The 13,546-nt window shown below is 48.0% G+C and overlaps 1 long non-coding RNA gene across 1 annotated transcript in view; it reads left to right on the top strand.

Moving 5' to 3' along the window:
- The window catches only part of LOC310705448, a 91,351-nt gene that overhangs the window by 14,431 nt on the left and 63,374 nt on the right, over positions 1–13,546 (top strand). The gene's annotated exons all lie outside the window — the stretch shown is intronic.

The raw sequence follows: 13,546 nt of genomic DNA, 5'->3' as shown, positions 1-13,546 counted from the left end.
GTCTCAAAGCAGTTAACAACCTCCTTTCCCTTCCTCCCCCACAACAAACACTCTGTGAGGTGAGTGAGGCTGAGAGACTTCAGAGAAGTGTGACTGGCCCAAGGTCACCCAGCAGCTGTATGTGGAAGAGCAAGGAAGCGAACCCAGTTCACCAGATTACGAGTCCACCACTCTTAACCACTACACCACACTGGCTCTGTGGATGCAGCAATGACCTGCAAATGAAAACAAAACAAAACAAAAGCCTGCTTCTGTGAATGCCAGGAAGAGACCATCCGTTCCCAACAAGTAGGGCTGAATTTACATGACACGAACGGGAAATGGCCGTGCAGTTATTCCCTTGTGGGAAATGGCCTCCTCTTCCTTCTCTATCATGAAGCAGCAAACATCAAAACAGATTAGAAATCAAGGCTATGGAACAAAAATGGAGGGAAGCCCTTAACACATAGGGCTTTTGTCATGCACCTCTTTACTGTACCCTTTGACACCATACAGAGCCGGCCCTGGGGTTTTCCTGAACCCTTCTTTTAATACGCCATCCCTAATCCTAACGTCCTTCCCTACCAGAACATCAGGGCAGGCCTTAAACGAGTAGGATAAATAAAAGATGACGCCCATTGCTTCCTTTTTAGCAAGGGAAGCTATTGGCACGTTCCCGTTAATTGCCGTTTTGCCGCGCTGGGAGTTCCGGCATGCATTTTGAAAGGACCATTAACCTTTCCTGTTCCTCTTTTGAGTCGCATCTCGGGGCTTGGCCAGCTTGAAGGCAAACATTATGAGCCTCCCCTACTCCTTCTCAAAGGCCTTTGCGATGCCCTGTTCATTTTCAACTGAGCTGACGTTTACGCCCAAGCACTTCCTGCCTCGCTGGTAATTGGCGTCTGGTTGCTACATTCTCCGCAGGCACACTTAAAACTCCAGCCACGAATTCAAACTTGCTGTGATGGCAGAGATTCTGTGTGTGTCCAAACTGCCCCAATAACACAAAGATGGTGGTGGGAGCGAGTAGAGCAGGAGGCTCTTAATCTCAGGGTTCGAGCCCCACGTTGGGCAAAAGATTCCTGCATTGCAGGGGGTTGGACTAGATGACTCACGGTCCCTTCCAGATCTACCATTCTATGATTCTGATGTATAGATTTTGCATCATAGAATCGTAGAATTTTTTTAGGAACCACAAGGGTCTTGAAGATAAGATGGTGTTGTGATGGCCTGGGACTCGGACTCTGAACCAGAGGAGTCTCGGTCTGCACAGGATCCTTTGCCTCAGGCATCATCTGAACCAAGTCTGGGGCCTGATCCTGAAGAGTCCCAGTTTGCACAGGTTCCCCTGCAATAAACACCAGCTGGGCTGAGTCAGGGGCCTGAGCCTGCCCTGGCTCCAGATGCAGGGATGACCTTGTTGCCTCCAGATGGGCCATCACTTACAGCTGCTCCACTACCCGTTGGGTCAGGGGAGGCTGAGGCGGCCCCTGGGTCTAGTAACCCACCGACGTCTCCCGAGCTGCAGAGACTGAGGTCTGAGAGAAGGAGAGACCTGAGTACTCGCAGGAGGAGTGCTCGCCTTCGGGCGAAACAGGGAGGTGAGTCGCCAGGGGATCAGGACCGGCCGCTACCCCAACAGAGATAAAAGGCTGTTGGACCTCGCCCCGGTTTGCGGGAACAACATTGCAGTATGCCTGAGATCCTGTACCTGTCCTTGCCTGGTTTTCTGCCTCGGCCCTGTCAGACTGACTCTTAGCAGAACCTTCGGATTCTGGACCTGTCCTGGACCGTGTTTCACAGGTTACCCCCAGGCCCGGCACAGATGTGCCGAGCCCTCGGTCTCTCAAATACAGCTTACTTCCCCAGAGGACTCTATCTGAGGCTTCTCTGATACCAAAAGTATGCATGGCCCTCTATATATTGCTGGACTATAGCTCCCATCACCCCCAACTAACATGCCCAGTGGTCAAGGATTATGGGAACTGTAGTTCAATTATATTAGGAAGGCATCAGGTTGGGGAAAGCCTACTTTAGAATTTTGTCATTGAGGTGCTTCAACCCCTTGACCGGTTTCCAGAAGCAATTGCCTTGCCTGTTAGTGGCCACTTGACATTTGAGGTCACAGGAGCGTGCCAGTCAGTAATTGCACTCTTCAAAGTTGGAGTTAACTCTTTATTAGCAACAACATGATCTCCACTGACTTGATTGAGTGTCGGGCCTAATGGGAAGAACAGCTCATTGCTGGTGGTCATCCTCCATGAAAATCAGTTGCCGAGACTGAAAGTCCCCAATTCCTCACAGCTGCCTAAGTCCCTTCCTCGCCAGGGCTTTCCCCAAGCAATCGGAGACGGCCTGCATGCAGCCTCTCCTCTGCCCTTTTCATGCCGCGTCTGGTTCTGGGTGACCAGGGGAAAAGGAGCTTGTCGCAGCAGGAGGCGGAGACCCCCCTGGTTTCATTCCTCTCCTGCTTCCACTTCCGATTCTGGACTTCTCTTGGTCACAGAAGCTTCCTGCTCACTAAACTCTGTGACCTCTTCAGTTTCTGACACCGCTTCCCAGTTTTCTCCCTCTAGCCACTCATTGTTGTCCCACCACCTCTAATGGCTTGGGACTCGGACTCGGAACCAGAGGAGACTCAGTCTGCACCAGATCCTTTGCCTCAGGCATCAACTGAACCAATTCTGGGGCCTGATCCTGAAGAGTCCCAGTCTGCATAGGTTCCCCTGCAACAAACACCAGCTGGGCCGAGTCAGGGGCCTGAGCCTGCCCTGGCTCCAGATGCAGGGATGACCTTGTTGCCTTCAGCTGGGCCATCACTTACAGCTGCTCCACTACCGGTTGGGTCAGGGGAGGCTGAGGCGGCCTCTGGGTATAGTAACTCACTGATGTCTCCCGAGCTGCAGAGAGTAAGGTCTGAGAGAAGGAGAGACCCGAGTACAGTGGTACCTTGGGTTACATACACTTCAGGTTACAGACTCCGCTAACCCAGAAATAGTACCTCGGGTTAAGAACTTTGCTTCAGGATGAGAACAGAAATTGCATTCTCCCTCAGCAGGGGGCCCCATTAGCTAAAGTGGTGCTTCAGGTTAAGAACAGTTTCAGGTTAAGAACGGACCTCCGGAATGAATTAAGTACTTAACCAGAGGTACCACTGTACTTGCAGGAGGAGTGCTCTCCTTCGGGCAAAACAGGGAGGTGAGTCGCCGGGGGATCAGGACCGGCCGCTACCCCGACAAAGATAAAAGGCTGTCGGACCCCGCTCCAGGTTGCAGGAGCATCATTGCTGTATGCTAGATCCTGCCTGAGATCCTGTAATTGCCCTTGCCTGGTTTCCTGCCTCGTGCTCTGCCTTGGCCCTGTTGGACTGACTCCCAGAGGAACCTCCGGATTCTGGACCGGTCCTGGACCGCGTTTCATGGGTTACCCCTGGCCCCAGCACACCACCACTCCCTGGGCTTTGAGCCTTCTTCCCTTTCGGGGTTCCCCAACTGGTTCCCCCCACCCTTCCTCTGTGTCCACCCAGTCCATGGCAATTCCACTCGCAGGACCTGTATGTATTTTAGCAAGTGCCAACTTACATGAGGCATTCCCTCCTGCATGAGAAGGAAATGTGCAGAATACTGTAATTATATTGCTTTGTCACTCAAGCAGTGCTGGGTTTAATGAACTTGGGAGTCTCCCATTTCTGCAATAATGCAATAGCACTGGGGAAGCATTGCAGAACCACTCATAATGTGGAAGGTCCACCGCTTAATAAGAATTAATAAATACACCACTAATCCACTAATGGGTCACCGGTGGCGCTGTGGTCTAAACCACAGAGCCTAGGACTTGCCGATCAGAACGTTGGCGGTTCGAATCCCCACGACGGGGTGAGCTCCCGTTGCTCGGTCCCAGCTCCTGCCCACCTAGCAGTTCGAAAGCACGTCAAAGCGCAAGTAGATAAATAGGTACCGCTCCAGTGGGAAGGTAAACGGCGTTTCCGTGCGCTGCTCTGGTTCGCCAGAAGCGGCTTAGTCATGCTGGCCACATGACCCGGAAGCTGTACGCCGGCTCCCTCTGTCAATAAAGCGAGATGAGCCCCAGAGTCGGCCACGACTGGACCTAATGGTCAGGGGTCCCTTTACCTTAATACACTATTGCCACATCAATTACCAATTGCAGAACACACCCACAAAAACAGGGGGAAACCCACTATCAGTCTGGAAGGGACCAATAATGTTCTTCCTTAACCTCCTGACCAAGGCTGGCGCAAGACATTTTGCCACCTGAGGCAAGAGAGAAAATGGAGGCTGCCCTGCTGCCGCTGCCACAAACTCCTGCCGCCTGGGGTGACTGGAGATAGCCCATGGAAGCCCCAGCGTGCTAAAGGCAGTGGGAGGAGGAAAAAAGGAGGCTGGAGAGGAGCAGGTGGTGGCGGGCAGCATGGTATTTGGGGGCGCAAATCTGCCACACCACCCAACTGTCCCCAGGCTGCCACCTGAGGCTAATGGGTGGGCCGGCCCTGCTCTTGACTGGTGTGTCTTCAGAGTTCTATGGCAAGAGTGGGTGCCTCTGTTAAATGTTAGCTATCATTTGCATAGGTAAAGGTAAAGGGACCCCTGACAGTTAGGTCCAGTCGTGGCCAACTCTGGGGTTGCGACGCTCATCTCGCTTTATTGGCCGAGGGAGCCGGCGTACAGCTTCCGGGTCATGTGGCCAGCATGACTAAGCCGCTTCTAGCGAACCAGAGCAGCACACGGAAACACTGTTTACCTTCCTGCCGGAGCGGTACCTATTTATCTACTTGCACTTTGACGTGCTTTCGAACTGCTAGGTTGGTGGGAGCAGGGACCGAGCAACGAGAGCTCACTCCTTTGCAGGGATTTGAACCGCCAACCTTCTGATCGGCAAGCCCTAGGCTCTGTGGTTTAACCCACAGCACCACCCGCACCATTTGCATAGGTACTTATTAAAAACAATTAACATTTTTTAAAAAATGTGTTTCCCACTTAATCAGGGTTGCCGTTTTAGTCAACTGACGGCGCTTTTAATCATGAAACAATTAAGTAATTTACGTTTCCTAACCGACACAGAATTTTTCACTGAATAGTTTTGAGAAAACTATTCAGTGCTACTAAAAAAATCTTTTGTTCTCCTCGTACTTTCTACAGAAAGCCTCTCACTTTTGGGATATTTGAGACTCTCCTTCAGCTTAAATAGAGCTCGCCACGTGTGACACCTTTCCCTTCATTTCTCGCCCCCTCCCCTTTCACAAATGTTTCCTTTGAATGCTGTTTCTGTTCCAAAACAAATACAGGAAAGCCAATTTACTAGCTATAACCATTCTCTTCTTTATAGCAATGTAAATACTCTCTGGGGAATTCCGTTTCTTGGAAGGAAAAGTAAACGGCTTCCTTGGGTTTCTCTTTTGTTGTATTTTCACAGGAGGGTTGGGGGTGGGGTATGGATTTTTTCGTAATAAAAAACAACTAATACCCTTTGTTATAAGAATTTTAAGGTCTTATATATTTAAAGTAAATGTTCATAAATGTACCTAGCAAGCACATACATAAATGTACAGACCACATGTCTGAGACCCACAGAAAAAGTCCTGAAACCATTTGTCACTTCCAAATTGACATCAAATATTTCTCTGCAAGGTCGATGGAAATGGGGAACCTCCCCATTGTCTCTTTGCTCACAAATCTCAAGGGCACATTTAAGATATGAATAGGGTGAGCCTGTGACCTGGATTCAGGGATTGAGTAGTTATCATAACAAAAGAGTGCCCAGGTAATCCAATCAGGTAATCTGGCAGACAGGATAAAAACAATGCACTCAGATTTCTGTTGTAGACCGCCTTTACTGTGATGTAGGTATGATGTATCTGGGGGGTGGTCTTGGGCTACACCCCTTCTGTGATGTATATATGTTGTTTCTGGGGGTGGTCTTGGACTCCAGGGCGGGCAATTTAAAATGTCTATATAAGAGCTTGCACACCTTTGCCCTAGGTCCTCCTCCTTTCTCCTGGGTGTGGGGGGAGCACCCTGTTGCAACAGCTTTAATAAAGATCAGGCTTACTAGCTGCTTTGCTTCTCAATATTCTCTGGTTGGCCTCTGTTACTTTCTCCTACTGATGGACAACCTACAAAGGACTCTGTAAGGGCTCTTGTGTACCCCATAAGGGAAAGGGAGCAGTTTTTGTTTACACCACCTTGCAGTGGTCTAGAATTTCCACTAGTTTAAACAAACTACCATATTTTTCGCTCCATAAGATGCACTTTTTCCTCCTAAAATGTAAGGGGAAATGTCTGTGTGTCTTATGGAGCGAATGTGTGATCCCTGGAGCTGAATTGCCCAGGGGTGAAAAGCAGATCGTGTTTTTTTAGAAAGAGGGAAGAGGGTGTTGAAACAAAGCTGCTGAGTGGCTGATCGGCAAGCGATCGGAGGGAGATAAGGGACGCTAACGATAAAGGAGGCTGCCTGGGAGGAGGGAGGTAAAAGCCCATGGATCCTCAGGATATTTGCATTGAGTCACCCCAAATTCACCATCAGATCACACAGTATGTCCATGGCAACAGCCTGCACCAAAAGAAATCACACATCCACTGTTTCATGGGGCTGCAATGGTGCAAAAACATGGTTACAAAGCACAGAACCACAAGGATCTTCAGGATTTTTACATTGGGCTACCCCAAATTCACCGTCAAATCACATATCATGTCTGTGGCCACAGTATGAACCACAAAAATCATACATACACTGTTTTGTTCAGAATATTTTTTTTCTTGTTTTCCTCCTCTAAAAACTAGGTGCATCTTATGGAGTGAAAAATACAGTTCCAGGAAAATAGCAGCAGAAGCAGTTCTTGACATCAGTTGAGCACTGTGCCCTAGGTTAAACTTTCAGAGTAAATAGTGTAAAGACGGGTGCCATTCTGATTTTCTTCTGGGGTTTATTGCTGTGTAGATCATAGCATCGGTACAGTTGGCCCCAGTATGAACTATCTTTATGGAAGTGAGTCATGGGGAACTTACAACCCCATGTAAGTGGGTTTTTTTTTTGCAAAGATCCACACATATTTTTTTTAAAAAAGAAGTATAAATGCACAGGGTGGCTGTGTTAAGTTCTTAGTGAGGTAATGAGTTGAGCCACATTCTGCCTTTCCTACCTTGTCTCGAAACTGGTGCTCTGAAAGCCCACTCATTCCATGCAATCCTTTTGGGAAGATGCTTATACCGTCCTGTGCCAGTTCCAAGCCCTAACCTATTGCCATGGTCTCCCACTGTACTTCTCCCATGGAAATATGAAGCTTACATAATTATCGGCCACATTGATTTTTGTCTGTTCTGCTCTTGTGACGCTGGTAGTTGAATCAGCAGCAAACAGGGTTCAAAAGGAGTCCATTAGCTTCGTACAAAAGGCGGGCGGGTTGCCAGCTTCCTTTATTAATTTTGTTTAATTTGATCATATTGCTCGATACGTCTTCGCTGAGTCAGTGACTTGGGGTTGCTCCTGAATGGTACTTGTGGGGTTGATGCACAAACTCCCCACGCACGCTGGATTTTGCACGGGACAGCTGCAATTAGGACCAACCCTAGGTTTTGTTTTATCAATTAAGAGCTCCAAGGAGCTGCTCTGAAGGTCAGGGAAGCCTCGCGGAGAGAGAGGCCATTTTAACCTCTTCCTCCTGTAACTGTTCTTTGATTGAAGCCCATTTCCCCCATTGAACCAGCCTGGTTAGCTTCTGCGCCATCTCAGAACAGTGAATTCTTGTCCGATTCAGGCAGCAAAATGCCTTGGGCAGGCCCTGTCCTTTTGCGACTGATTTCTGGAATTTGCCTGCAACAAGGTAGAATGCTGCCGCAGGTTTTTGGCTCAGAACAAGGACCGGTTCAAAGCAGAGGAGAGCATGGTGCATAGATCAGACAGAGATGTGCTGAATCAGGCGCAGCCCTCTCTACAGAGCAACTGGTGTGGGGTCTCTGGTTTGCAAAACACTGACAGCGTAGGTGCAGAATTTCATTTTAACATTCCAAACCAACAAAGGACAATAATGATAATAATAATAATAATATATTATTTATACCCCACCCATCTGGCTGAGTTTCCCCAGCCACTCTGGGCAGCTCCCAATCGAGTGTTAAAAACAATACAGCATTAAATATTAAAAACTTCCCTAAACAGGGCTGCCTTCAGATGTCTTTTAAAGATAGGATAGCTGCTTATTTCCTTCACATCTGAAGGGAGGGTGTTCCACAGGGCGGGTGCCACCATCGAGAAGGCCCTCTGCCTGGTTACCTGTAACCTCACTTCTCGCAATGAGGGAACCGCCAGAAGGTCCTTGGCGCTGGATTTCAGTGACCGGGCTGAACGATGGGGGTGGAGATGCTCCTTCAGGTATACAGGACCGAGGCCATTTAGGGCTTTAAAGGTCAGCACCAACACTTTGAATTGTGCTCGGAAACGTACTGGGAGTCAATGCAGATCTCTCAGGACTGGTGTTATGTGGTCCCGGCGACCACTCCCAGTCACCAGTCTAGCTGCCACATTCTGGATTAATTGCAGCTTCTGGATCACCTTCAAAGGTAGTCCCACATATTGGGGCAAATGGCATTTGACTTGCACTAGAGCTGAGCATTCAAAGCTAGGCAAACTGGTATATCAAACTAGGTGAGGCTGGCCTTACCATGAGACAAAGGTGACAGATATTTGGTTGGGGGTGAAGCAGTGGCAGTCGTCTGACTGCTCCTCCTAAGCACCCCCCCCCAAGACCAGTGCTTCTGTTGGGGGACAGAGTTGTGTACTATATGTCCTGGCCATCCTAAACTAGCTTTGCTGCTGCAGAGGACAACTTACCTGGTCATGAGTCTTGAAATAAGAGTTAATCTCCAGCCCGGTTGGCTTCCGATGTGGTGGAAGACAGTATCTCTTCACAGCTATTGAAAGAAGAGGCAACTTTTATTCCAGCGGGCTTCTGAACAGGCAGGAGACGCCATCTAAGTCCTTGGGCTCAGGCGGCAAAATGTCTTGAGCCAGCCCAGATACCAGTTAATTAATAACTGCAACATCATAGCTAGTGATAAATGTGCTTCTCGTTGCTCAAGAGGACTTGATTTGGAATCTGTTTTATCTCCAAGAAAATGCAGAAAGTTTTTTCAGTTCCTGTTTTTGAAAGGAAGAATAAAACACTGGGATTTCTTTTTAAAAAAGAATTAATTACCTAGATTTATTTACACCCTGGTTTGATGTTGCATTTATCCACAGTTGTTAAATGAGCAGGTTTGAGTCTTTTCTTTCGCTTCCTCTCTTCCATGTGAAAATAGCCGCGTTGATTATTTCTGTCCCTTTGATTTCTCCAAAGGGTTCTGTTCACTCAGCCAATTAAAATTCTCCAAAGGGGAAGCATCCGAAACGTTTTAATGTGCTTGCAAAGCGCGGCAGGAACAGATTTCACGGGGCCAAGCTGTTGTTTGGAAAGGGGCGGGAGGCCTGTCATGCGGAACTTGCAGGAATTTATCAAATTAATTAGAGAATATTTTCTGAGGGTAATCAGAATCATTCCGCGCTGAAACAGGATGACAAAAAAAAATTGTAACAAGCAAATTAGGAAGTCAGAGATGAAAGAACAGTCTTTTGGGATGTTTAAGGGGTGCAGCTCACTGGAGGGACCCATAGCCGGCCCAACCCTTAGGTAGAATGAGGAGACCACCAGAGGCAGCTGAAGAGACAGCAAGTCGTTGATTATTTAAGATGCTAATATTGTATTTTAACTGCCAGGGAGAGGTGCTTGTGGGATGTTAAAAATACCTTGGCTAGGTTTGAGTACTACATACCTTAGCTCTGGGAAGGAGTGTCATACGCTTCTCTGCTTCGGGCAGCAAAATGGCTTGGGCTGGTTAGTGGGGTAATAATAATAATTTATTATTTATACCCTGCCCATCTGGCTGGGTTTTCCCAGCCACTCTGGATGGCTTCCAAAAAAATATTAAAATACTGTAATACATCAGACATTAAAAGCCTCCCTAAACAGGGCTGCCTTCAGATGTCTTCTAAAAGTCTGGTAGTTGTTGTTCTCTTTGACATTTGGTGGGAGGGCGTTCCACAGGGTGGGTGCCACTACCGAGAAGGCCCTCTGCCTGGTTCCCTGTAACTTGGCTTCTTGCAGTGAGGGAACCAGGCAGAAGGCCCTCAAGTGCTGGACCTCAGTGTCCGGGTAGAACGATGGGGGTGGAGACGTTTCTTCAGATATACTGGACCGAAGTCGTTTAGGGCTTTAAAGGTCAGCACCAACACTTTGAATTGTGCTCGGAAATGTACTGGGTAGGAGAGCTGAAAAGAATTCACATCTGGCAACACATGTGCCCCTTTAGTTGCAGATAGTACCTGGGTAGACGAGTCTAAAATGCCTGTAACACACATTTTCACGGCCCTCTAGCCACTATGGTGGCTCATTTCCCAGAAGTAAAGCATTTAGTGTTAACTCTGCAAGTATATACTCAGTTCACAGAGGACCTTAAGGTCCATAAATAGCAACACCCTAGAGGTCCCGGGCCCTAAGGAAGTTAGATTAGCCTCAACCAGAGCCAGGGCCTTTTCAACACTGGCCCCGGCCTGGTGGAACGCTCTGCCCCATGAGACCAGGGCCCTGAGGGATCTGATTTCTTTCCGCAGGCCTGTAAGACAGAGTTGTTCCGCCTGGCCTTTGGCTTAGAATCGGTTTGATTCCCCCCCCTTTCTTTTTCCTTTCTCCTCCTGTGAAGAGGCTGCATCCTAATGTTTTAATGTTGTATTTTAATCTTGTTTTTTTAATTGTATTTTAATCAAATTGTTTTTATTATTGGTTGTTAGCAGCCCTGAGCCCGGTCTTGGCTGGGGAGGGCGGGGTATAAATAAAATGTATTATTGTTAGTTCTGACCATACTAAGCCTACGAGAGCAGAAGCTTAGTTTGGTCAGAATCGAATACAGTGGTACCTCAGGTTGCATACACTTCAGGTTACAGACTCCGCTAACCCCGGGAGCTCACCCCGTTGCGGGGATTCGAACTGCCAACCTTCTGATCAGCAAGTCCTAGGCTCTGTGGCTTAACCCAAAGCGCCACCCGCGCCTAAATCAGATCTCTTCCAAGTCGTATGCCACTTAATGAGAGCTAACCCCAACAGCAGCACATAAATACTTCAAACAAACAAACAAACAGATAAACAGCAGCATTAAGGGACAGGGAAACTCCTCCTCCCTGGAAAAGTCCCATTCCAATGTAAAAGGATAAATTCATTTAATAAGCAAATCCATTTGCAGATGAAGAGATGCAGTTGCTTCCTGCCCTCCTCCCTGAAAGCAAATGCATCGTGCTGAGTGGCGGGAAAGAAATGAAACAGTCACATCACCTATTTACTGAGATGGGAGATGATGGATTGGAAATGACAGCTCTGGCCAATCAAGTCAGCGAGCTGATTACATCCCGAGCCTTTTGCCAATCTCAATAATCCCTGCAGCTATCCTGCCTTAATTATGACAGGGCTTCTACAGAGGTGCCTGCTCATTTGATTCCTGAAATGATGTCAGAGGAGTTGCTATGCTCCCAGCACTGTGGCTGTGACCGTCCTAAGCCAGGGGTGGACAGAAGGTTGATGAAGATCTACCAGTAGGAGTGGTTTGCAGTAGATTAGCAAGGGTGCCCCACCTACATTGGGCTGTGGATTATACTGTGTGAAAGTACAGGGATTGGACTAATGAGCCAGTTCTGAGCTTCTAATGAAAGGACCAGGAGCTCAGCTCAGTTCTGGAACGATAAATCACTAGGTTGCACCATCGCATTAGCTTTGCTCCCTCTTCTGGGAGCAACGCTCTGTTCCGCCAGACTTCCAGAAATGGCTTTTACACCATGTGAAATATCAGATAAAAGGCAGAAACTAACAGGTAGAAGAAACTGCCGTGTGAACGTAGCCCTAGGTTTAGCGTGTGCTCAAAGACGGCCTGTTCTTAGCTTTAATTAAAGAACAGGCTGTCTGTCTTTTGCACCTGGGATCCTCTGCTTTGCATGAGCTCTACAGCTCATCTATGGCCTTAATAAAATCCCGGCTGCTGGCAATGGAGACCAGCCCTAAGTTGCTTGACTAAAAGCTACGGTACTGCCCACTTTGTATTTCATCGAGAAACATCTCTGTTTCCTCTTTGAAAGACTGCCCTTTTTCAAACTAAAAAAATCACAGCCCTACCTACCTCTTCCTTTATCCAAATAGCCCTTTTCATTTCTGCAAAAGTGAAGGATAATGAGGTCTTTTATGGTGCCGTATGAGAGATTTCACTTAAGAACTGTGCACTCTATTGAACTCCATGCCGGTGAACCGTTCAATAGTTCCATTTCCCCCTTTTCTTCTCACAGCGCAAGGAGATGTTGGGGCGGTTTTGTGCGTCCGTCTCCATTTCTCCTGCCAAGTCTCCTGTTGGGAAGTGAAGGCAGCCTGTTTACTCATCTCCGGGCAAGCGCTGCCTTTCCTTGAGGGTCTGATCTGCATTGGCCCACTGCCCTCTACTGGCCTGTCCTTGAATAATAACAACACAACAACAACAAAAACAGAATCTGCTGGTACCTAGGAGCATAAGGCACTGCTTTCTATTAATTCAGAGCATTAGTACATTTAGCTCAATATTGTCAGCACGGACTGGCAGTGGCTCTCCAGGGCTTCAGACAGGTTTCGCACCCACTGCCTGAAGGCACCAGGGCATGAAGGTTCCTTTAAGGCAGTTCCAAAGTTGGGACCCACTGGAGAAGTCCTGAAGCTGTTGGGGAAAGTGGCAGCACCTCAAGAACACAGGTCCAGGAAGAGCAACATCGCTGTTTGACCAGAAAACATAGTGTGACCAGAAATAAGGCAGTTTTCTATGGTATGGATTCTTTCTCTCTTCTTCTGCCATCTCCTGTCTGGGAGGGAAAGTCCTGAAGAATTCTTGTTTAGTCATTTAGTCGTGTCCAACTCTTCGTGACCCCATGGACCAGAGCACGCCAGGCACTCCTGTCTTCCACTGCCTCCCACAGTTTGGTCAAACTCATGCTGGTAGCTTCGAGAACACTGTCCAACCATCTTGTCCTCTGTCGTCTCCTTCTCCTTGTGCCCTCAATCTTTGCAATACAGCAAATACCCAGCAAAGCTCTTTTGGTTCCTCTAGGTGGCACCATCTTAACAGTTTATAACCAGCAGCCTCATCCCTAGGGCTTAAGAGATGTAACCATTCCCATTAAAACCCATCCAAAATCATACAAGCTAGCGTCCCACAAGCAGAAATGTGCAAAAACTCCGCAGAGAAATGACATTCAAGCGTCACCATTTGCATTACTTCAAATGCTGGGGTAGGCAAAAGCCGGAGGGGAGGGAAGTGGGAAACTCCCATAGAAATATTTGCTAGCCTTATCGGAACTGTCCTTGGCTTTCCCTCAAATTCCTCAGATGTTTCTCTCAAGTAGCACCCTACGCAAACATTTCCGAAAGTTTCGCTTTCGGTGAAGGGTGCAAATAGCCAGCCTAAAAGTATCGCTCAACATTTCTGGGAAATGCTCAAGTTTGTTTGGATGTGTGTTT

The sequence above is a fragment of the Podarcis liolepis genome (assembly GCF_965112155.1).
Source record: "Podarcis liolepis genome assembly, chromosome: 4".
In the NCBI taxonomy this organism is placed as follows: domain Eukaryota; kingdom Metazoa; phylum Chordata; class Lepidosauria; order Squamata; family Lacertidae; genus Podarcis; species Podarcis liolepis.
This window is presented reverse-complemented; position numbering and strand designations above follow the sequence as displayed.